The sequence below is a fragment of the Schistocerca piceifrons genome, chromosome 11 (genome assembly GCF_021461385.2).
Source record: "Schistocerca piceifrons isolate TAMUIC-IGC-003096 chromosome 11, iqSchPice1.1, whole genome shotgun sequence".
Taxonomy (NCBI): domain Eukaryota; kingdom Metazoa; phylum Arthropoda; class Insecta; order Orthoptera; family Acrididae; genus Schistocerca; species Schistocerca piceifrons.
Window position 1 is genome coordinate 11562909 of NC_060148.1, and position 25990 is coordinate 11588898.

At 42.9% G+C, this 25990-nt stretch overlaps 1 protein-coding gene and 1 non-coding gene across 2 annotated transcripts in view; one reads left to right on the forward strand and one right to left on the reverse strand.

The window, feature by feature from the left end:
* Positions 1 to 25990, forward strand: part of LOC124720215 — a 364115-nt gene that overhangs the window by 48534 nt on the left and 289591 nt on the right. The window lies entirely within an intron of this gene.
* On the reverse strand, positions 3286 to 3359 carry Trnat-ugu. Its single transcript has one exon. It is a non-coding gene; the product is annotated as a tRNA-Thr (tRNA).

Sequence of the window (25990 nt, forward strand, 5' to 3'; positions counted from 1 at the left end):
ATGCAGAATTGTCTGCGATCTTGCGGGCACTGGAGCAGATGAGGCTTTCTTCCTCTCCTAAATTTCTTGTCTGTTCCGATTCACTCAGTGCCCTTCACTCATTGCAACATTTGTATGCGGCAGACAAAATTGTCCAGACTATCCAGGATGCCCTCCTCAGACTACAGCGACTGGGGAGGGTTGTAGCTTTCTGCTGGGTTCCGGGGCATGTCGGCATTGCTGGGAATGAAAGGGCAGATCTCGCAGCCGAGGAGGCGTGTCTCGCCCCACAAGTACCTCAGTGTGCTATCCCGTTGCACGCACTCACCTCGCTGTTGAGCTCACGGGGGGAGGATGAGTGGCTGGAAGTGACTGACCGTAAGCTCCGTATAGTCGAGCCCACGACGCGTGTGTGCTGTACTTCCTCTCAGCCCCGCCGACGGGACGAGTTTCTCCTCACTCGGCTTCGAATAGGCCACAGCCCTATGACGCACGGCTCCCTGCTGCGGCGGGAGGACCCTCCCATGTGTGGCGCTTGCGGCGTCCAGGTCACTGTGCACCACGTTTTATTGGACTCCGTTTTTCTTTTCTGACCAGCGGGTCGCGGCTGACTTGCCAGCGGACCTGCCCATCTCTTTTAGCCAACACTCGGACGAATGTAGTTAAAAGTTGTAAAGTTCTGTGCCGTGTCAAATGTTTTTACAAAGATTTTAGGGAGAGGATTTTAATTTGCTCACTGTGTGACAAACTCGCCCATATTTTATGTAAGTGGCCACCCAACGACAATTTTGTGTGACATTCTTGTTGCTATGTTTTCCCCTTCCTTCGGTTTTACTTTCTTATGTAGTATTTTCCTTCTTTTCTTGCTTTCTTTGAGAGTGTTTTTCTGTTTTATTAGGTCTCTTCACATTCGTTCCTTTTAATGTGTGTCAGGGCGCTGATGACCTCGATGTTGAGCGCCCATAAGCCCCAACACACACACACACACACACACACACAAATAGTGGAATTAAAACTTCCATTCGCATTTTTGTGTGTGGTCACCCAAACATCTCTCCAGTAATTCATCCCTTGACGAATCTTCATAATCTGTACCCGATGTGCACTCCGTTCTATGCTCATAAAATCTAAACGAATGCGAATTTCGCTTTGAAATTTTGACAACGTGTTCTTGGAGAGTTAAGCTAACGATTTATGCATTTAAAAAAAGAAATCGGATTTTTTGAACCTCAGAATGTGGTTTCCGCCCTTAATTTAACCACATACTGGTGACCCCCCCCCATGTTAGTGGGCGCCAACAGAATATTTTCGCAATCGGAGGATAAATTTTACGGCAGGTCCTGTCGCATCGGAAAACGCCTCTATCAATGATTTTCACCCCAAATCCTGTGTCATGTCTCACCTATTTCTCGATAATACAAAGCGTGCTTCCGTTCTTTGGACTTTCTCGATGCACTCCGTCAGTCCTATCTGGTAAGGATCGCACACCGCGCAGCAGTATTCTGAAAGAGGACGGACAAGCGTAGTGTAGGCAGTCTCCTTAGTAGGTCTGTTGCATCTTCTTAGTGTTCTGTCAATAAATCACTGTCTGTGGTTCCCATTCACCACTACATTATCTGTCTGTTCTTTCCAATTGCAAGTCGTTGCTGATTGTCATTCGTAGGTATCTAATCGAATTGATAGACTGTAGATGTGTGTGATTTATAGCGTAACAGAATTTTATCGAATTTCTTTTCGCGCTTCTGTGGATGACCTCACGCTTTTCGTTATTTAGCGTCAGTTGCCAATGGTCGCACCATACGGATATCTTATCTACATGGGTTTGATCATCTGATGACTTAATAACACGGTAAAGGACAGCATTACCTGCAGACAAAGAGGGCTGCTGAGATTTGTCTCCTAAACCGCTTATGTAGATTGTAAGGGGTCCGTAGGCCCTTACTATAAATTTGCACTCGGCACAGGTCGATAGGGCGAACGATCGATTGTGTCGTGTTTGCGAGAGCGAGTGTGGAGTTGAGCCAGTGCCATGTTGCGGGTAGAGGTGTGTGGAGGTCTTTGTTGAAATGCAAGGCTTTAACGGAGAAGGGAGTCGCCATCGCCGTGGCTAGACCCCTTTGTACTAGAATAATACCGGGAAGGTGAAGAAGTATTATTACGAAAGTGATCAGTGACATTTCTAGGGCCGATATTTGGTTTCGCGTCTACCGCGCCGGCATCACCTTGGATTGCAGTGTTGGATGCAGTGATGGATTAGCGTGTGACGATAATGAAAAATGAAGAAGCCTGTGCTGAGATTAGCCGTAATTAGATATGTATGACGAAGGCAGTGGCTGTCTCCTTTTTTGTGTTTTTGAGACGAATATAGGTTCGTAATTAGTGAAACTCTGTTGGTGTTTTTCTTGTTACCAGACATTTCATTATTACAGTATTGAACAGGACGAACTGGAAAGTAACAACTTCCGTAACAGTCAATTCCGATTACCAGCCCCATTAGGTACACGGTCACATTAATAATAATTATTGGGCTGCTATTCGATCAGATCAGGTCGGGATAAATAAACGGAGGTGTTACAAGATCAGGAAAACCACAGGGCCTGTTAACACTTCGTTGGGGAGGACCAGGTACTACTTCTATTTTACTAGATGACTTTCCGTCTGTTACTACGAACTGTGACCTGTGTGACAGGAAATCCCAGTCGCAGAAATGAGCCGATTCTCCGTAGGCACGCAGTTTGGTTAGAAGGCGATTGTGCGGAACCGTGTCAAAAGCCTTCTGGAATAAATTTCGCATTCCAATATCACGTATGGTAGGATCCTTTTGTTATATTATTGTTAGAAGACTACTGTGTGATGTAAACCTGCCTTTCGCTGGTTGCTTTGGTAATTATAAATTCTGTGTTGTACTGCAATGCAACTGGAATTTCGAGGAAAATTTTGTTTTGTATACTGTATTAATCTTAGCTTGCAAAGGTTCCAGACTGGTGAACAGTACTCAAGATTCGGTCGAGCAAATACTACGTCAGCGACTTGTGTACCTGAATTACATTTCCGTAGGATTCTTCCAGTAGATCCCTTCTGCTCTCGCCCTGTCGCGGACGGCGGATGTTCGTCAGAGAGAAGGCTCTGATGGGATGCGCTCCTATTCTGTATATCGTATACGTAAATGAAGATAGTAACTGTTCCGAAAGAACAGATACCAAACATAACCGTGCAGCTTCTCTGGAAAGAACTCATAATTAATCGAAACCCTCAGCTGCCGATAGGTGTTGTTGATATACCTCAATGGGACCAGCTGAAAATGTGTGCCCCAACCGGGAGTCGAACCCGGGACCTCCTGCTTACATGGCAGGCGCTCTATCCATCTGAGCCACCGAGGACACAGAGGATAGTGCGTCTGCAGGGACTTATCCCTTGCACTCCTCCCGTGACACCCACATTCTCAACTGTCCACAACCTACATTCGTAATGTTCCTAAAGAATATTTGCCCATTGACTCATTACTCGGTGGCTCAGATGGATAGACCGTCTGCCGTATAAGCAGGAGATCCCGGTTCGAATCCCGGTCGGGGTACACATTTTCAGCTGGCCCCATTGAGGTATATCAACAACACCTGTCGGCAGCTGAGGGTTTCGATTAATCATGGTTTCTGTATACGTAAATGATGTGGCGGACAGGGTGGGGAGCAATCTGCTGTTGTTCGCTGATGATGCCGTGGTGTACGGTAAGGTGGCGAAGTTGAGTTGTTGTGGGAAGATACAAGACGGCTTAGACGAAAGTTCCAGTTGATAAATACCAGCTAGCTAGGGAAATGTGAGTTAATGCAGGCGAGTGGGAGAAACAAACCCGTAAGTAGTTGGTAGAGTGCTGCTTGAAACAGTCGAGTTGTTGAAATGTCTGTTCGTAACGTTGCAAAGCGATACGAGATGGAACGAGCATTCGAAAACTGTGGTAGGGAAGGCGAATCGTGGACTTCGGTTTATTGGGAGAATTTTAGGAAAGAGTGGTTCACCTATAAAGGTGTTCGCATATAGGACGCTGGTGCGACCTATTCTCGAGTACAGCTCTACGCTTTGGAATCTCTCACCTGCTCTTGTTAAAGTACGGTGTGGATGCAATACGAGGGCACGCTGCTGGGTTTCTTAGCTGCGTGCGTGGCGTATCGATCTGCACACAGCGGTGTTTGTTTAGGTAAACAAACGTTCTTCCGCTATTCTATGGTGCATGATTAAATTCGCCACACGCGGAAGGAGAAGTTCATTTCGAGGAAGGCTACAGAGAAAATGTAGAGAACCGTCATTCGAAGCTGACTGCAGAAGGATTGTACTGCCGCTAACGTACATTTCGTGTGAGCACCACGAGGATAAGGGAAATTAGATGCCGTAAGAAAGTATGTAGGCAATCCTTTTGCTCTGACTCCATTGGCATGTTGTTGTTGTGGTCTTCAGTCCTGAGACTGGTTTGATGCAGCTCTCCATGCTACTCTATCCTGTGCAAGCTTCTTCATCTCCCAGTACCTACTGCAGCCTACATCCTTCTGAATCTGCTAAGTGTATTCATCTCTTGGTCTCCCTCTACGATTTTTACCCTCCACGCTGCCCTCCAATACTAAATTGGTGATCCCTCGATGTCTCAGAACATGTCCTACCAACCGATCCCTTCTTCTTGTCAAGTTGTGCCACAAACTCCTCCCCAATTCTATTCAATACCTCCTCATTAGTTACGTGATCTACCCATCTAATCTTCAGCATTCTTCTGTAGCACCACATTTCGAAAGCTTCTATTCTCTTCTTGTTGTAACTAGTTATCGTCCATGTTTCACTTCCATACATGGCTACACTCCATACAAATACTTTCAGAAACGACTTCCTGACACTTAAATCTATACTCGATGTTAACAAATTTCTCTTCTTCAGAAACGCTTTCCTTGCCATTGCCAGTCTACATTTTATATCCTCTGTACTTCGACCATCATCCGTTATGTTGCTCCCCAAATAGCAAAACTCCTTTACTACTTTAAGTGTCTCATTTCCTAATCTAATTCCCTCAGCATCACCCGACTTAATTTGACTACATTCCATTATCCTTATTTTGCTTTTGTTGATGTTCATCTTATATCCTCCTTTCAAGACACTGTCCATTCCGTTCAACTGCTCTTCCAAGTCCTTTGCTGTATCTGACAGAATTACAATGTCATCGGCGAACCTCAAAGTTTTTACTTCTTCTCCATGAATTTTAATACCTACTCCGAATTTTTCTTTTGTTTCCTTTACTGCTTGCTCAATATACAGATTGAATAACATCGGGGATAGATTACAACCCTGTCTCACTCCTTTCCCAACCACTGCTTCCCTTTCATACCCCTCGACTCTTATAACTGACATCTGGTTTCTGTACAAATTGTAAATAGCCTTTCGCTCCCTGTATTTTACCCCTGCCACCTTTAGCATTTGAAAGAGAGTATTCCAGTCAACATTGTCAAAAGCTTTCTCTACATCTACAAATGCTAGAAACGTAGGTTTGCCTTTCCTTAATCTTTCTTCTAAGATAAGTCGTAAGGTTAGTATTGCCTCACGTGTTCCAACATTTCTACGGAATCCAAACTGATCTTCCCCGAGGTTGGCTTCTACCAGTTTTTCCATTCGTCTGTAAAGAATTCGCGTTAGTATTTTGCAGCTGTGACTTATTAAACTGATAGTTCGCATGTAGAACAGGAAATGGAATGACTAACAAGTGGTACAATGTACCCTCGAGCACGCACCCGTGGTACCTTGAGGACTGTACGCCTTACACGGTAGCTTGTGGACAATATGTTGCTAAATGCAGATAAAGTTTTTTTGTAATTGTTCGTTGTATTGTAATAACGTCGTTGTATTTCAGTTGATGTTCATTTACATCTGCAGTAGCTAGCGATTGTAGTCTGTCCGTGTGTATCAACGGCTGATCACCTCTTTCGGCAGTGAGCACGATAGTATACACCTCTAGTATGACTGGGTGGGAAAACTCGAAAGAATCGCTTCGGGAAATGTATCGATTGCGCCTCTCCTGCATTGTGTGGCGGGTGGTGACGCCTGCCGCTTAGGCAGCACTGCAACGACGCGAACCCCTGCCGAGTTGCCTGTCCGCATTTTGGAAGCGCTCGGAAAAATCTCGGCTCTGTCGCCTAGTTCCCGTAAGTTAAACGACTCGTTTGCACTTCAACGTTGTAGTCTCCTAAGCACGAGAGCGCTAGTTCGACTCCCGAAACAGGCAAATTTTTCAACATTTCATTTAAATTTCTTCTAAGTCAATAGCATGTTCATGTGTTGTAACCACAGCTAAGCAAGGGCTTAACAATTAAGTCTTAAAAAAAATTTCTAGACCTAGTCGTAATTATGACGATGTTGGCTGCATATTAACCTTCCCACTCCCAAGTTTTTTTTTTTTTCATGTTATTAAACTTCGCTCTTACGCACAAAAATTTTCCTGGATGGGCCACACCTTGTAAGCACACGATGTCTTCGTCATATCATGACCAATGAATACTTCATAAATGTTAAGACAGTCGATCTAAGTACGTTCTGTACAGGTTAAGATATACGCCCTTTTCCTCAGATATACATTTTATTTCACTTTATTAGTAAATTCAAGGTCGGGAGTTAAGCTCACGTCTTGTCCCAACAAGCAGCTATCATACAGTATATGCGCAGGTGCAAGGTATTGCGTCCGCCTAGGCGGACCTCATGACGCTACGGTCAGCTCCAGAAGAGCACTCGTGGCTGCCGCATCGCGAAGTGGCACCTAGCCACTTCCAGATAAGTTTTCACATTCTGACGATAATTTGTGGATTTGTAGTTTTAGCTTGACGATGTCCACTACGGACAAACGATAGATACTGTTATTCTGAAGAAGGTTGGGCTATACCGACTGAAAGCTAGGTAAATTTCTAGGTAAACGGTGCAACTGAGGGTGTTCATTATTGAAATTAACCTTTCATTTAAATTCCGTTTTTATTACCAAAGTGAAATGATAAGCAACAGATACTCACGTCAGTCGTAATTTCTTAATCAGAGTGAGAATTTTAATTGCTAATCACAGGAAACCGCCAATATTTACGAGGTGATTTCACGAAATAAGTTGCACATTATTTCGGCAGTTCAGGCAACTTTTATTGAGTGCTGTACCACACTTCCTAGTGACAGAGATACATCGGACTATTTTTCAACGAATTCAGCGAGCCTCTACTATAAGCAGCGGTAGGAACGTTCTGCCGACCGTTCAGATCCTCCACAGTAGAAATCCGCTCCTCGGTCTGTGAGCCATTCCAGAACCGCTGCCGGCCGCTGTGGAAGAGCGGTTCTACGCGCTTCAGTCCGGAACCGCGCTGCTGCTACGGTCGCAGGTTCGAATCCTGCCTCGGCATGGCTGTGTGTGATGTCCTTAGTTAGGTTTAAGTAGTTTTAAGTCTAGGGGACTGATGACCTCAGTTATTTAGTAGCATAGTGCTTAGAGACATTTGAACCAGAACCGCTGTCTGATTTACCAAATTGTGTTATTCCTGGCCCCCTCCAAGTCTTCTTTCACTGAGTCGATCAGTTTTATTGCACCAGGTGTAGAATTGTACAGCCCGTCCAGTTAATCTGGTTGGTTACGTTGTTTAAGACCATCATAGTGTCCCGTCAACGGCCTTGCCGCAGTGGAAACACCGGTCCCCGTCAGATCACCGAAGTTAAGCGCTGTGGAGCTGGGCTAGCACTAGGATGGGTGACCATCCGTTCTGCCGAGCAGTATGCGGGGTGCACTCAATCTGCATCTACATCATACTCCGCAAGCCACCTAGTGGTGTGTGATGGAGGGTACTTGATCACGTACACTGTGTGGACAACCTGTTCTGGAAGTGGAGATTCGTACTGGGAAGACATCGGCTCGTGGATTCCAAGACTACCGACAAAGTTTCCATTCCATATTTTGGAGTCACATAATAAATGAAAAACGAAACATGTTTTCCTGTGATACAGTTACAGATAATCAATTTACTCATTCTTTTCGTTTAGTTGTACGGTTGAAACCTTGCTTCTTGCCAAATTTCGCGAGTCTGCATCAATGCGAAGTACCCCGTCGGTTTTGATGAGTGAGTTTGCGAGTATCTACATCTACGTCATACTCCGCAAACCACCTAATAGTGCGTGGCGGAGGGTACTTTCGGTACCACAATGTGATCCCTCCAACCCTGTTCCACTAGCGAATAGTGCGTGGGAAGAATGATTTTCGGTAAGCTTCTGTATTGGCTCTAATTTCTCCTTCTGGACAATACGCGAGATGTATGTTGGGGGGAAGTAATATGTTGTCCGACTCCTCGTGAAAAGTGCTGTCCCGACATTTCAGCAGTAAATCTCTCCGTGGTGCACAACTCCTCTCTTGTAACGTCTGCCACTGGAGTTTGCTCAGCATCTCCGTAACGCTCTCTCGCCAGCTAAACGATCCCGTGACGAAACGCGCCGCTCTTCGTTGGATCTACTCTATCTCCTCTGTCAGTCGCACCTGACACCTGACAGGGATCCCAGATGGATGAACAATACTCAAGAATCGGGCGAACAGGCGCCTTATAAGCCTCTTCTTTTGTGGATGAGTTACAGTTCCTTGAGATTCTCCCGATGAATTTGAGTCTGGTGTCTGCTTTTCGCACTATCTGTTTTATGTGGTCATTCCACGTAAGGTCGCTCTGGATAGTTACGCCTAGGTATTTTACGGCAGACGCTGTCTCCAGCTGTTTGTCATCAATAGCGTAGCTGTACAGTAGTGGATTTCTTTTTCCTGTGTATGCGCAATATGTTACATTTGTTGACGATCAGGGTCAACTGCCAGAGTCTGCACCGTTCATCAATTCTCTGCAGGTCGTTCTGCAAATTCGTACTATCTTCTGGCGTTGCTACTTTGAAATAGACAACGGCATCCTCTTCGTATAGTCTTAAAGAGCATGTCATATATATATGTATAGTAAACAGCAACGGTCCTATCACACTTCCCTGTGGTACTCCGGATATTACATCTGTCGATTTTGTTCCGTTAACAGCGACGTGTTGAGTTCTGTTTGTAAGAAAGTCTTGAATCCAACCGCAGGTTTGCTCCGATTCTCCGTAAGTCCGTATTTGTTTCATTGCACGGCAATGCGGAACGGTGTCAAATGCCCCACTGAAATCGAGGAACACGGCATCAACCCGAGCACCGTCGTCCACTGTGCTGTGGATCTCACGGAGGAACACAGCGAGCCGAGTTTCGCTGGATCTCTGTTTGCAGAATCCATGTTGATTTTTACAGAGGAGATGTTCATTTTCCAAAAACGTCATAATTCTTGAGCATGAAACATGATCCATGGTTCTACAACAGACTGACGTCAACGAGATAGGTCTATCATTGTGTGGACCTGTCTTACGGTGTTTCTTAAAAACGGGAATGGCCTGGGCTTTTTTCCAGTCTTTAGGTACGTTTCGTTGCTCAACCGATCTACGGTAAATTGCTGCTAGAAGGGGAGCAAGTTCTTTCGCATAATGTTTGTAGAACTTACAGGTTTCTTATATGTTCCTGACGCCTTTCCATTACTAAGCGATTGTAACTGCTTTTCAATTCCGCGATCGGTTATCTCAATATCTGCCATTTCGACTCAGCTGAGAAGCTACCTGACTGGGAAGTAACGGCTGCGGTCTCTCAATTTCCTACGGCCGGGATAGAGGTGTGTGCCGAGCACACGGCCCCCCGTGTCCACATTCAGTGACGCCTGTGAGCTGAGGATGTCGCGGCGGCCGGTCGGTACCTCGTGGCGCGTTCGGGCGGAGTTTAGAGTGCAGGAGACCGTGCTGGCAAGTGTGCCAGTGGGGGCGCTGTGCCGTTGCCTCCCTCCGACCTCTCATGAAATGTCAGATTTGTTTCAGTGTGGTGCGCATGATTGCAGTGGATGTCTGCACAGTGTGGCGTTGGCTTTGTGTTGTTACGGATGAAGTGGCCTCGAATGACACCGCCGATATAAGCGTGGATCGCCTTCAACTGTGCCACGCCCCTTCAGCCCACGAGACGCTGCGGAGAAGTTTTGTGTTTAAACGTGGACACTGCCGCAAGCTCCGGTGTTCGCGTACCTTACACCACCACATCCTCTCACTTTGCCGGCGAAATACGGTCAGCCGCGGCCACAGAGGCGGGTTTTTTGTTTGAAATGTGCCCATAGAATATTAACGTACGTACACTACTGGCCATTAAAATTGCTACACCGAGAAGAAATGCAGATAATAAACGAGTATTCATTGCACAAATATATTATACTAAAACTCACATGTGATTACATTTGCACGCAATTTTGGTGCATAGATCCTGAGAAATCAGTACCCAGAACTGCCACCTCTGGCCGTAATAACGGCCTCGATACGCGTGGCCATTGAGTCAAACAGAGCTCGGATGGCGTGTACAGGTGCAGCTGCCCATGCAGCTTCAACACGATACCACAGTTCATCGAGAGTAGTGACTGGCGTATTGTGACGAGCCAGTTGCTCGGCCATCATTGACCAGACGTTTTCAATTGCTCAGAGATATGGGGAATGTGCTGGCCAGGGCAGCAGTCGACCATTTGCTGTATCCAGAATGGCCCGTACAGGACCTGCAACATGCGGTCGTGCATTATCCTGCTGAAATGTGGGGTTTAGCAGGGATCGAATGAAGGTTACAGCCACGGGTCGTAACACATCTCAAATGTAACGTCCACTGTTCAAAGAGCCTTCAATGCGAACAAGAGGTGACCGAGACGTGTAACCAATGGCACCCCATACCATCACGCCGGGTGATACGCCAGTATGGCGACGACGAATACACGCTTCCAATGTGCGTTCACAGCGATGTCGCCAAACACGGATGCGACCATAATGATGCTGTAAACAGAACTTGGATTCGTCCGAAAAAATGACGTTTTGCCTTTCGTGCACCCGGGTTCGTCGTCGAGTACACCATCGCAGGCGCTCCTGTCTGTGATGCAGCGTCAAGGGTAACCGCAGCCACGGTCTCCGAGCTGATAGTCCGTGCTGCTGCAAACGTCGTCGAACTGTTTGTGCACATGGTTGTCGTCTTGCAAACGTCCCCGTCTGTCGACTCAGGGATCGAGACGTGGCTGCACGATCCGTTACAGCCGTGCGGATAAGATGCCTGTCATCTCGACTGCTAGTGATACGAGGCCGTTGGGATCCAGTACGGCGTTCCGTATTACCCTCCTGAACCCACCGATTCTGTATTCTGGTAAAAGTCATGGGATGTCGACCAACGCAAGCAGCAATGTCGCGATACGATAAACCGCAAACGCGACAGGCTACAATCCTACCTTTATCAAAGTCGGAAACTTGATGGTAGGCATTTCTTCTCCTTACACAAGGCATCACAACAAAGTTACACCAGGCAACGCCGGTCAACTGCTGTTTGTGTGTGAGAAATCAGTTGGAATCTTTCCTCATGTCAGCACGTTGTAGGTGTCGCCATCGGCGCCAACCTTGTGTGAATGCTCTGAAAAGCTAATCATTTGCATATCACTGCATCTTCTTCCTGTGGGTTGAATTTCACGTCTGTAGCACGTCATCTTCGTGGTGTAGCAGTTTTAGTGCCCAGTAGTGTATATTCATATCCGAATAATGCTGATAAACATTTCAGTTTCCTCATATGCTCTTTGTATGATCCTTCATCAGTATGAGTTGGACCTTAAATTCCGCTGACTACTTTTCGTCGTTTGTTTTGGATATCTTCAATACTAAAAGCACAGAAATACCTACATCAAAACATTGTCTCGTGTGTATTTTCGGCCGAAAACGGACGTAGAGGAACACTGCAACCACATGCACCAAAAGTATCTTCTTTGCGTACTGTGCAGCCCTGCTTTGTGTGTGTGTGTGTGTGTGTGTGTGTGTGTGTGTGTGTGTAGTGCAGTGGATAGAATTTTGCGTTTTAGTTCTGCATTACCAGAGTTCGTCTCTGGCTGTACGGTAGTTTTTATTCTTGTTTTATAACTTTTGACTACGTGTCAGGTATCTCGCCTCTTCGTCGTTATACAGCATTTGCAGCAACTCTTACATGAAACGTACGCACTCATTTGATACCGACACAGCAATGAGAGTACATACAGCACTATTCAAAAAGAAGGAACGTATTTCAAACATTTATTGCTTCCAAACTACAAAAGACAGAAACACAATTCCGACGTTCCTGGGAAGAGAAAAGTTCAAATTTGTATGCGCTCAATGTTAGCACCAATTGTTACACGACAAATATCGAAAGTTTGCAAAAACAGATATAATGTGTGAAGGGATACCGCAATCACTGGTTATACAATGTTACTTATAATCCGTCTTGATTGCAAAAATGTTTATTCACATGACCGGTTTCGGTTCCTCTAGAACCATCGTCAGATCTAAATGACAAAGATACTAATTTACTATTTCACAAGCACACATTTTGACAAGTACAGAATTTAACCTTGACAACTACAGGTCTTAACTAAGTATATTTAGAGATAAACGCTAATTCGAAAAATCTACTTAATACAGTATGTGCATACGTAATGTAATAAATGTGCGAGACGCCACGTGTCGGTAATAGTTGTATAATTAAAATAAATGACGTGCATTCTGCCAACCAATTTAATGTGACGCAACAGTCAAGGTTGCTGTGTGTGGACGGGTTACCACTGTAACCGAAATTGCAGGTACGTTCTGGTACTTTTGATGTTGATCGGATAGGATGAGAAAGGTTTGCATTCGTGAAATAGTAAATTAGTATCTTTGTCATTTCAGATCTGAAGATGGTTCTAGAGGAACCGAAACCGGTCTTGTGAATGAACGTTTTTGCAATCAAGACGGATTATGAGTAACATTAAACTTCGAAACTACGGCCCATTTCCTACCACACACACTAAGCAGCTGGTCTCTCGTCACCAAATTCACAGCTTTCAACAGTGCGATGTTGCAGACTTCAAGGAGTGTCGGGCACCGGCGGCAGGATGAGGGGAGTAAAGACGGCGTCTTTCCCGTAAAACCTCAGGTGACAGTCACAAAGAGTGGGGTCTGGAGATGCTCCTCCTTTTCCGATTCAGCGTCCTGGAATGGTGTCCTTCTGGTATCTCTAACGCGCTTCGAGAAATTCACGAAAAATATCGGGCTTCTATCCTCCGTATGCATGACACTCTCGAAAGTCTGCGACATCCGTCGTTGAAGCTGTGAATTCGATAACGAGACACCAGCTGCTTCGTGGGTGGCAGGAAATGGGTCACTCTTTCGATACTTGTCGTGTAACACATGGTGCTCACATTGAATGCATAAAAATTTGAACTTTTCTCTTTCCCGGAACGTTGGAATTGTGTTTCTATCTTTTGTAGTTTGGAAGCAATAAATGTTTCAAATCTATTTCTTCTTTATGAATAACCCCGTATGTAGTACCAAGCAGAGAAGGGAAAAACTAGCTTCCAAGTGTAGTGGCACGTGCAGGACCAGAAGTAATAGTCGCCATTAATTGCATAAAGATTGTGGACTGCAGCCGGACGTTGCCGCGGTGTTTCGGCTGACAACCGTGCAGCCATCTGCAGGTGAGTGTTCAGCGTTGCAACAAGCCGACGTCCTCCGGCTGAAATTCCGAAACTTTATGGAATACTCTTTACACTGGGAAAAATTTCAAGAATCAAGTCTTCATTAATGTTTTCACTAATAATATGTAGTGATTAATAGAAAAGAAAAAAGAGAAGAAAAGAAAAGAAAAGGTTGAAAATGTGGGAAGAAATGGTGAATAAAAAGGGGTTTTTAAAATCGTTAATGACCGTGAAAAAGGGAAAGAATGAAATGCAAATCGGACTTCGTATTACAGAAAAGCTATCGGACTTCGTGATTCGGAAAAGCTATTGTTGGGGTGGTCCTTGTGGCGTTTCTGAGAAAAAGTCAAACCAATTTCCACTACAAAAATTATTTGAAAGAGAACGGAGAATAACAAAATGTGATTAACAGGGGGGAATGGCGTAGATAAGAGTACATTCATTACCAAGTTAACATGTCTTCTCTCGTGCGGTGTCCAGGTCTTGTTCTCCAACAATCTCCTGCTTCGTTTCTGCATGAAAAAGTCGTGGCTGCTCCAAAATCTTGCAATAAATTTCATCGTCCAGAAATTACTGATGTCTATGAATTAAAACCATTTTGATATTGAATGCAATGTATTTTACAGCTGTTTCCATCCTCCAAATTTCATACAAGCTTCCGCAATACTATATGTCTGCACATCAATAAGTTTTTACGTCTTAATCAGAACAAGACTAACGAATAAGTTTTTACGTCTGAATCATACCGAGACTAGCGAATAAGTAAGTTAAGCTTCCGCTCTCTAGAGCCAATAGCAGGTAGAAAACGAAAAGAGTTACAATTTTTGTATCTTCATTTTCTTGTAAATATTTTCTCTGCCGTCGAGCGCTCATACAGCTGCGACGGTATAATTTATATCCGAGGGAACGAGTGTAGTGCGGCGAAATTCAAAGTCGCGTTACAAATACATCATGCATACCTGTAAACTGACTTGCTCCTCGTCGTTCCGGTAAAAGAGTCGTTCAAATTGTCTGTGGAACACGCAACTAACCTGAAAGGTGGAAGGAACATATAGACGCATTATGCAAGGGAAATGAACTTCAGGGCCATACAGGGCGTTTATAAATTATTTATACAAAAGTAACTTTTATTTGTGAAAAAGATAAATAACTTATAGAAATGTTTGATACGGGACCAAATGCAGTATATCTTCAACTTTTATTTACAAATGTTTCATGTGGCTACGTTTTATAACGCGACAAATGTTCCATCCGTAATGTTTCATACCAAATCCTATGAAGCGAGTCTTGATGGATGACGGGAGCTGCTTGTGTTATTGGATGGCGCAATTCGTCGACGATTCCCGGAAGTGTAGCAGCAAATACTCTGTCTTTAGTGTATCCCCGTGTACAAAACTCCACTGACGTTAAACCAGACGATTGCGGTGCCCACGATATTGTTCCATCACGTCCAATTCGAGTCGGCAGAATCCTACCGATATACACGATAATAATATCATGGCGCGCCATCTTGCCGGAAAATAGTGGTGGGCAGGAAATCCATAGAGTAACTATCTCTGGAGTGAGCATTCACATGCGCAGAACAGATTTTGTGTTGTCAACATACATTGCCGGCCTGGTCACGTGTTCTCGGGACGTCGTGTGTTTGTCCTTATAGCGCCCTGTATATTTAGAATGTCACTACATCCCTAGTACAGACGGATTCTTTTCGTACGTGTCGTGGATTATTTTATATATGTTGCGCAGACATTTTAACAGTATCCATTTGATACCGGGAATAAACCAGCTACGTAACTTTTAAGGGCAAGTGATATTGCATTCTGCATCTTTGCGACAGATGTCACAGTTCAGATGCACTCGATTTTTGGTGGTTTTAGGTATGATACGGCACTTTATAGTATTACAGGGCCTGACGTACATTTTTGCAGTGATAGTCTTGCAAAACGACCTGACAGTACGCTAGTACTTTTGCAAGTGTCCGAAAAACACCGAATTTGCCACACATTAGCCATTATATCCCTGCTAATTCGTCCTTTTTTTCTGCTATTTCTGCTTATTTATGTTCTCGTTTTTGCGACCTATAGCACAATTTTTCTTACTTGTGACACTTTGAAGTATTTATTTAACGCATTTTAGGTACTTGTTCCTAGTTTATTAAATAAATAGTAGACTGAGTAATCTATATACATAATAGACAAGTCACTGATAAATGCATGGAGGATACTATTTGCTGAAACAACTAACCATTCCCTTTCCTGTTCCACTAGCAAATTTACGAGACGAAGCAATTGTTTGTAAGCTTTTGTACGAGCCGTAATGTCTATTATATAGTCATAAAATCGTTGAAAAATAGGTCAACAGAATCAAGCCTTAATTATAATGCGTCTCGAAATTTTTAACGTATACAGTGTCTCTTACTAATATGATAACTATAATTAGAGCTACATGGTATGTACCCATGAAAAGTTACTATCCCTCCTTTCACATATTTTTCTTTGCATCCGTAGCAATAACAATAATTCACCATCGCTATTACACTATCAACAAACGGTGAAATACAACAAAAACTCTTGATATTATAAACTTCAAACGCTGCGGAAAGCACGCACGCACAGCCAAGTCCCGAAAACACGTGACAATCCTGGTTTAATGTTGACAACATGCGCAGAACGCAATGCTCACTCTAGAGATATTTACTCTATGAGGAAAACGCGGATCACAGTGATGGAGAGAATTCACAGATAACACAATAACAACTTTACAGAATCAAACTGCGATTTCAGTCACAATTAACAGTCGCAAGTAGCATTTCACATGGAACGCCGTCCGTGTGCCATCTGTTGGCCAAATTTCGTACTGGTTTCTGCAAACCAGTTAACATTCTTTGTCTAGTGCCATCTGTTGACTGACGTTCGTACTTCGTTATAACAACCTTGTGCCTCACGAGATCGGTGTAATGTGTGTGTGCATATTATATGACGACATGCACATTCAGCACCAGTTATGGTTGGTCAAGCTGAACTGTGACTCTTGAATGTATTATATAAATAAAAGCAACACTGCCGTTTTCTCCTAAAAATACCATTTAGAGACAAGTAACCTAAAAAATGTGATTCCAATTCCAATATGACAGTTGTAGTTAATGCTTCACATGCCTACAGGACTTTGCAATGTTAACACAGCAGAACTCAGACATCTGTAATGAAATGAAAACAATATTATTGAGTCACATGAACGCCTCACTTTTGTTCCGACACAGTTCAATTACATGGCAACTGCACACACAAGAACTTTTTGCCGACACTACAACCACCTACGCAAGTAAACTTTTCCTGTGTTTCGTTCAAGAACTGGACTTGAAACTATTCCTGATTTAACTGGAAGATCCCTACTTCCCACTTTCATATCGACAGCCTCAAAACGCGTACTCTAGACCTCGGGCTATGTCACAGGTCAGCATCAGCACACCAAGATTACTTCGAAAGGGGTGAAGGTGGGGGGGGGGGGGGGGCATGCCACTCTCCAACCAGTAATTAAATGGCGGAAAATTTACGGATATAGGATGGCTTAACATGGTGAAAATGAGATTTTCATTATTCAGTCACTGTATTAAACATTTGTTTACCATTCCTTTAAAATCACATAATAGCTTATATTAAACACAGTTCAATCACTCATTGTGCACACTTATTTCATAATTATGGCACTTTTAAACTGCAAATCCTCTAAGAGCTGTCTTGAATCTTCACGATTCTCTCTCAAGACCCTTGATGTGGATAGATACGTACAGCAACCAGTAATCAGAGTCGGAACTGCGTCTGCAAAATCACAAGGATTATTAAACATTTTTGCTGTCACTAATAAAAGCAAAGTAATTGACAGAGTAGTATTGCTTATATATCCTCTAATGAAAGCCATTCAATGGGGGATGTTTCACATTTGCAAGAACGATCTCACTTGAATAATTAAGTTCATTTAAACACTTAGAAACTAACCTCTTTTCTGACAAAGACAGTGTAAAGGCGCAGAGGCAATTTCTCCAGATCTGTTGACAACGATATTTTGAATTATCGCTGTACTGAGTGACTGAAATGTCGTTCCGGTACCTGTGAACATCACAATACGTTAGAATTCGTTATCTAAACAGGAATATTACGGTACTGTATGGCTTCTTACATATTAATTACACTATTAATATTTTCACAATTGTTTCTTTAATACAAAATTAAAGCCAATGGAGGAACAAATGTAAAACATACTTACTAATGACAGTTTTGTTGAGATGCAATTTTTCTGTGAGGACAAATGTAACTTTTTCATACGGTGATAAATCGCAGGAGTCACAGAAATCTGAGGTAGAGTGCGGAGGGATACAAGACCTGGATGTTAACTGCGATAAATCACAATTAAGAATAACAGATACTGAAAAGTATCATTCACAGAAATCACTGATATCGGAAAATCGTAGTTTAGACCATCATTACCGGAAAATAAATTCTGTGCCCGTACCCTGTTGCAACTGAGGCATTACATAATGTTCTAGCATGTCCAGGTATGACAGATCAGGTTGCAGTTCACGCGGCAAAAAGGAAAGGACCGTAAATCTTGTTACATGTCACAGCACAAAAATCATATACCTTAGGCGGGTTCCGTCCATGTTCGATTACGTGCCGTGGTTTCCATTACACTATACCCGAAGGTTATGCCGATTCACTCTACGGCAGGTATGGACGGTAGCTTCATCACTGAACACAATTTTATTACAAAAATCGTCTTCATTTCACGTTTTGTTAAATATTTCGACACAAAACTTGGCTCCTTGATGAGTGACTGTTGGAGCAACTCTTTCACTCATGCCACCTAGCGGGAACGTCGAGAACTAACAGTGTTAGGCGCGAATAAAACTGGACGATAACCAACTGCAGTCAGTCACTTCTGTAAGTTATTTATTTAACTTTGTTCATAATTAAACTTTATTTTTAGGACAACATTATCTCGTTGAGTCATTCTTGGAATATGTCACTAAAGTTTACTATTAGTGTTCATCGTATTAGAACAGTTGTTGATATTTACCATCCAGCTCATTACTTAATGTGTCACATATTTTATTTAAAGTAAATCATTTTGCATTTTATGTTTTAAGTGTCCCATTGTGTGGTTTTTTGTGTGCGCTACTCTTTTACGGGTTTTATCTCCATGTTACAGTCGCTCCTTTTGTGTCTGTTGTCTTCCATGATGTTCCCCCTTTGTTCACCATGTTTTCTCGTTTGTTATTCTTAAATGTCTTCTGTTGTTTGTTGTTTGTCTCTCGGCTGGAGAGCAGCGCTCATGCTGCTGCCAGCCCGCCCCGCTGGGGAATTGAAATACTATAAAGGAAAAAAAAGCATTTCATGTTTACATAAATAATTCCCCTCGTTTTAGTTCTAAATCAAACGTGGTAACAGTTGGTATCTTTGGAAACCATCTTAGATAGTATACAGAAATATTAGTTTAAAATATTTGATCCCACAAAAATTATATTTGTCTTCGTACTTGACTATAAAGTAACAGACGAAAAGCAGTATGAAAATAATAAATATTGTAGAATATTGCACCATCCATAATGTATAAAAATATTGTACCAAGAACCAACGGAAGACTCAATTAATGCGAAAACTTTGAGATTTGTCAATGACGTTGTAATTCTGTCAGAGACGCAAAGGATTTGGGGGAACAGTTGAGTGGAACGGATAATGTCTTTAAAAGAGCTTTTAAGATGAGGTCTACAAAAATAAAATCTAAGTAATGGCATGTAGTAGAATTAAATGAGGCGATATTGAGGGAAGTAGAACAAGAAACAAGACACGTAAAGTAGTAGATGAGTTTTGCTTTTTTAGCAGCAAAATAACTGGTGATGGCCGAAGGAGAGAGGATAGAAAGTGTAGACTGGCAGTAACAGCAAAAGTATTTCGGAAGAAGTTATTTAATATCGAATATAAATTTTGTCTTTTGTGTAGATATTTGTAAGGAGTGTAGCCTTGTGTGGAAGTGAAGCAAGGACGATGAACATTTTAGACAAGAAGAGAACAGAAGTTTTTTAAGCACTGCAAAAGAGTGCTACAGATTAGATGGGTAGAACGCGTAAGTAATGACGGAGTACTGAATGGAAGTGACTGGAAAAAAAATTGTGGCACAGCCCGACTAGGAGAAGCGATAGGTTAATAGGACACATTGTGAGACTTCAAGCAATCACAAATTTAGTACTGCCGGGAAAAGTGGGAGGGGGGGGGGTGTAAAATAGTACAGGGATACCAAGAGATGAACACAGGAAGCAGGACCAGAAGGATGTAGGTTGGAGTAGTTATTCGGAAAGGAGGAACCAGTCTTCAGACTGAAGAAGACAACAACAACAACAACAACAACAACAACAACAACGACGACGCCTATGGCCGCGTCTTGGTCTCCATTTTGGTGTGCTATAGTACTTGGAGCACAGACACATACAGACCTCGCACGCCCGTTATTTCTGCTGAGTGGCGGTTTGAAACCAACATCTGATTCACTTGTTGGAGGACAAAAAGCCGACTTTCTATCATACTAGGTGGAATCTCCGGTCAGTTTTCTCATTTACACACGAAATCAAGCATTGATTTTAACGTCTGTTCGCGTTGCTGGATCAGTATTATGTATGTAGTAGGACAGTTAACTAACTTCTCCGAAATTGCCAGTATTGATGCGATGTTTACTGTTTTTACATTTGACCAGGTGCAAGTTCGACAAACAGGGAAACATTCTAATAAAATTTTTCATTTTTAGAAACGACGGAATTACGAGTCGTAAGTTAATTCCTGTTTTTAATGCGCTGTCGGTAATTTAATCCTCCATTTTCACAAGAGTAGAGGTTTGTGTTTTACGACTTTTACTAAATGCGGTACAGGCACTGAAAAAGTATCAAGATGAAAAGCTCAACATATTAAAAAACGTGGCTTTTATACAAAACTCTTGTTGTGAGTTGGATATTAACATTCTGTCGTCTCAAATTCTTCGTCATTGATAGATTTTTAGATCGCAGGACCTAGATACATCCTAATTTAAAAGTGATCGCAAATGTATTTGAATTCTTATCGCAACTTTACCTGTGGAATGAATAATTACTTCCTTTCAGATACCTTCCGATGCAACGGTGCGCACGTTTTCACCTCAACGAAACAACCTTCTACGGAAATAAAACAATTAAAGATGAGTTAAACAATGTTCAGGCTTAGATCATTTTAGAGTATGTTATGGACGCTTCCTTAATGGTATATATGTCATGTGTATCATGGTTCCTATGAGTTCCTGTAATTGTCTTAAAATAAATTAGGAAATGCGTTTTCGCTGTTTTAGGAGCAAGTTACCTTCGAGCAGAGAGCTTTGCAACAATTGCTCAAAAGTAGCGCGCTCCTAGAATAGCGAAAAAGCTTTTCTAATTTACTTTCAAGACAGTCACATGCCGTCGTAGGAGGCAGGACGTACGTGGCATAATATACCACTAAAGAATCGTCCATAAAATACTCGAAAATGGTCTTATGCCGAAATTGTATAACCGTACATGAAACAAAGAGAATGGCAGCAGAACACCTTACAAAATCATTCAGAAAATATTCTGAAAGTCGCCTGCAAACGGATGCGGCTACTAGTCAGCTGATAGAGACCTTTTTTTATTTTAATTTTTGTTTGTGGCCTTCGGACTTGATGCAGTCAGCAAGACTGTAACACATGACCCGGTTTCAATATAATGACGCCATGCGCTGTCTATACTATATCATTGGTAGTCTAGGGTGTACTGCAGAACGCCTTTAGAAGATACAACTACTCGGAAATTTACGTTTTTTTCACAAACACGTACCGTTTCTTGGCCATTAGCTTCTATTCCTCGATTAACTTGATAACATTCGAGCTTATAAGATGTCGAAGGATGCTGGAAGCGACGCAAGTTTGCGGTATTGGCCCGTTGTGGGGTACACCCTTTATTTTGCTCTTCTGGTGAACAGGACATTCGCTCTTTTCTTCTCACGGAACTTATTTTATTTCCTCGTCATCACAGGCATGCTCATCATCATCACATCATCATCACTACGTTCGTCATCAGCTCGATGCATCCGTTCTTCCCTGTTTCTTGCCAAATGCATCGCCTGTTTTCTCCGCTGGCCCCATACTGCGCAGCTCGGCCATTGATTTTCAACACCCGAGTGTGTTCTCGATGCCGTCCTCTCAGAAGGCGTTTTGCCCTATCAGACGCCCCCATCCATTTGGTTACTTTTTTCCTTTTCTACATTTACCATTGTACTCTCTTCACGGGTTTCATTCGGCACTGCCTCAACAGTGTTTCCTAACGTACAGGAAGTTTATTACTGACTTCCACGCACACATCCCCAATGTCTCTAATTGGTTCATTTCCCATTTGACAACATCCCTCTGTTCACATTCATAGCCTCAAACTTCGTTTCCTTTATTCCACTCTAACTTAGACTGAACTAAAACTAATGTTAGTGTTCTCCGATCATTGCTTTCATTCGCAACTATGTCGCAGCCTGTGAAATTATAGCCGAAGACACTCCAAATAAATGACTTTGATAACTAAAGGGAACTTCGGAAACCAAGATTGCTTAAAAAAAAAAATATTGGATGACCGGTTTGTGTCATAATCAGATCTTACGCTTTAAAACTAATTACAACAAGTGTTGCAAGCTGCTTCGCATTTCATATACACTTCCCAATACCGTGAACATCGCTATGCGTAGCCGTGTTGCAACTTGCAATACTGGTGAACTACACGTTGTAATATATTTTAAAGCATATCGAAGGATGTAGGTTGCAGTAGGTACTGGGAGATGAAGAAGCTTGCGCAGGATAGAGTAGCATGGAGAGCTGCATCAAACCAGTCTCACGACTGAAGACCACAACAACATCATGGGATGATGACTGCATAGCTCTGTCGAAACCGGTCAGGCTAATGGGTAATGAAGTTTTCTCCACTTATCATAAATTGCAGACAGTCCCAAACTGACCATGTCAGGAATGTATAAAAAGTAAAGGACTTTGCTGCTTTTGTCTTGTTTCTGTAGTAAAGTGACTTTACGTTATTGTTATTGTTATTTCTTGTTTATGATGATAATGATGGTTCTGAGCACTATGGGACTTAACATCTGAGGTCATCAGTCCCCTAGAACTTAGAACTACTTAAACCTAACTAACCTAAGGACATCACACTCATCCATGCGCGAGGCAGGATTCGAACCTGCGACCGTAGCGGTCGCGCGGTTGCAGACTGTAGCGCCTAGAACCGCTCGGCCTCCGCGGCCGGCGATGATAATGATCATTACGATTATGATGATATAACAGTCTGTAGTTCAAAGACTTATTTTATGGAGCTGTCCACTACTGCAGTTCACATGCATCTGAAACTGCTTACTGATTCATCTCTTCTTTTCCCTCTATTATCCCCCCCCCCCCCCCAATTCCTCCATTGAGGAATTGATTATTCTTTGGTGCCTCATGGTGTGTTGTCTATCGATCACTTCTTTTTAGTCCATTGTGTAACTACATTGTAGAAGACAATCAGCTGTTTATTTTTATGCTCAGTGCTATCGGTTTCAGTTAGTATCAAGCCGACTCAGAGAGCAACCAGCCTGCCACTACAACGTTGATTGTAACAGAAGCTGTGTTTTTTTACCTACATCAAAGTTGTTCTCTTCAAATGTTGTAGTGACAAGCTGGTTACTCTCTGCGTCGGCTTGATAATGCTGTACTGGTTGAAACCGGTTGCATTGAGCATAAAAATAAACAGCTGATGGTCTTTTACAATGAAATATCACAATTATTTGACAGTTGTGAAGCACCACCTCAGCACAAATCGAAATATCTTTTAATCCAGTTGTATCACAAATTCAGTTTTTCTTCGATTCGATTCAGTGATCTACGCATTTAATAATCATCTTTCTACTGGAAGCCCACACTAATGAAACTTTGCTTTCTCTCCACGTCTGAAAGAGTTTATCGTCCACGTCACATACCAGTACACATTCAAAAATTTTTCTGTTGGCAGGAAGCAGGCGTTAAACAGATATTATTTCAGTCCGCGTTTGAAGCTTATTTTATTGCCCGTTACTGGTGAACCCGATAATGCTACGCAATTGCTAAATACGCATGGGAGTTGCATATACACTCTAAATTCTTCCCTTCCCCTTCGCGCCCCTCTTTCCACCCTCCCGTCTCACATGAATGTTCAGTAGAGTATCGTGCAAAAATTTGAATTAAATGCGTCAAGGTCTTTTCGAGTTTTGTAGTAATAACGCTTCCCCTTTATGTATAACATATTTATTTATACATGTAATATGTTAGAAAAATATGTGTCCTGTGTCCATCCGAATTTTTATTAGATTATCGTGTAAAAACTGGAAGTAAATCGTTCAGGAACTGTTCGAAAGTGGTGGCATCATCGCTTCCTCTTCATATATTACATGTATATGTTATATATGTTACAAAAATATTTAGCCTATGTCCGTCTGAACGTTCATTAGAGAGTCGTGTATAAAATTGTAGTAAATCGGTCAAGAAATTTTCGAGATTTTCGGTAACAACGTTTTCTCTTTACGTATTGCGTATTTGTGTATTATGTATGAACTGTCGGACTAATTTTTTTGTTATGAAAACATATGACAGCTGAACTGCCAAATGAATGCAGTTTTTTTATTTCCATTTTCATACCAAAACTATCATTGCCATTCTCAGTAACGAACAAAACAAAAAAATCAACTGTATCGTTCTCAAGTGATGATCCTTGACAACTGATTTTAACTTCCGACTTTTGTGGTGGATTTTCCAAAAAATTTCTTTCGTACAAACCTTGTCCTGACAATACCGAACACAACAAAAGAAAATCATCCAAACTGGTCAAGCCATTCTCAGGTGGCGATCTTTCATACATGCGGCAACTGATTTTTATTTATATAAATAGATTTCCTTACAACAACTGGGTTGGTGATCAGATATTTTATGGCTCAATACGTGACTACTTTCTGTGCCACAATGAAGCTGAGTGATGGATAGTGTAAGCCATTTCTCTGTTGTGAATATTACTGATTATGTTTTAAAACTGCGGTAAGGCAGTAAATGTACTGTGAAGCACAGCTGTTTGATGAGCTGTCTACAAAAGATTACACGCAGTATGGATACCTCGCGTTCTCCTTATTACACCCCTCCGTGTAATAAACATTAAATTTGTAACTTGTAATTCTTATCGTCGCGGACATTAATTACTCGTGCGGCAAGCTGCAGTATCTTAGGGAACGGAAATTCCCGTCGGGAACGCTCAGCCGACAATATAGAAGGCTGTGGATTCGGTACCGGGCGGAAACGCACTTTCCGGAAGGCGCCGTGCATCCCTAGCCGTGCGTAATTAAGATTTCAGTCAGTTAATATCGAGCGACGTGACGTCACCGCGGCGAGTCGTGCCGCGCGGTCAGTTGAGATGCCGCCCCGAGGAGTATCATCTTTGGTCGGTCCCGTCTGCGCTGTCGGCCGTCTTTGCGCCGGGCCAGTTTAGTCGCAGCCGCGAGTGGAGACGGAGCTGAGCTGTGTGTGTGTGTTGTGTACGTACTCAGCCATCGGATGAGCGGAAGCAGTCGCGGTGAGTATGGCGGCGCATTGTTACAACGGCCAACTGCTGGCGCCTCCCATTGTTGCCGACGTTCTATTGAAGGTTAGCCGTTGTCTCGCTAGCAGTACGTTGTTTTTGGTCGCGTCGTTTTGTTTTCATGATCAACTCCAGTGCGCTCAGAGCTACATTCCCAGTTTTGGAGTACTACACAGACTATCTTGGGCGTTATGCCTGAACATGGCCGTTCACTAAAATTTTTTTGGAGGGGGGATGGGTGGCGGAGCAGGGGGGGGGGGGGGGCAAGACTCATGAAGTTGCCGCTTTTCTTTTATGAATGAGTTGCCATGAGAACTAAATTTTATAGGTGACACAAAAAAGATGCTATATCGCAAAGAATTCATAGTTATCCTCTCAGTATAAAAACTCTGCACTCCAGGTTCAAGGTGAATGGGACGAAGGGGGGGGGGGTGGAGGGGGGGAAGAGAGCGAGTACCACCTTCTGGCTCCCCTTGCGGACTCCTGTACACCTGAATAGGTGGGAAACAAGCCAGTATAACGACCACAGACGTGGCAAAATTCACGTTTTGGACCTCCATCTACATTTATTCGTAGTTAATGTGTATCAAAATACTCGTTGGACTCGTACCCAGTGCCTATTTAGGTTTTCTGAATTCAGCTTGCAGTTTCTTTATACGAGGTGTCCCAGGAGAAATGGTTTGTATTCAGGGATATGACAGAAACGAAAATTCGGAGCGGAAAAGTCTAGTAACCTTAAGAGTTACGAGCACTTCACTTTCGATATTGCGGA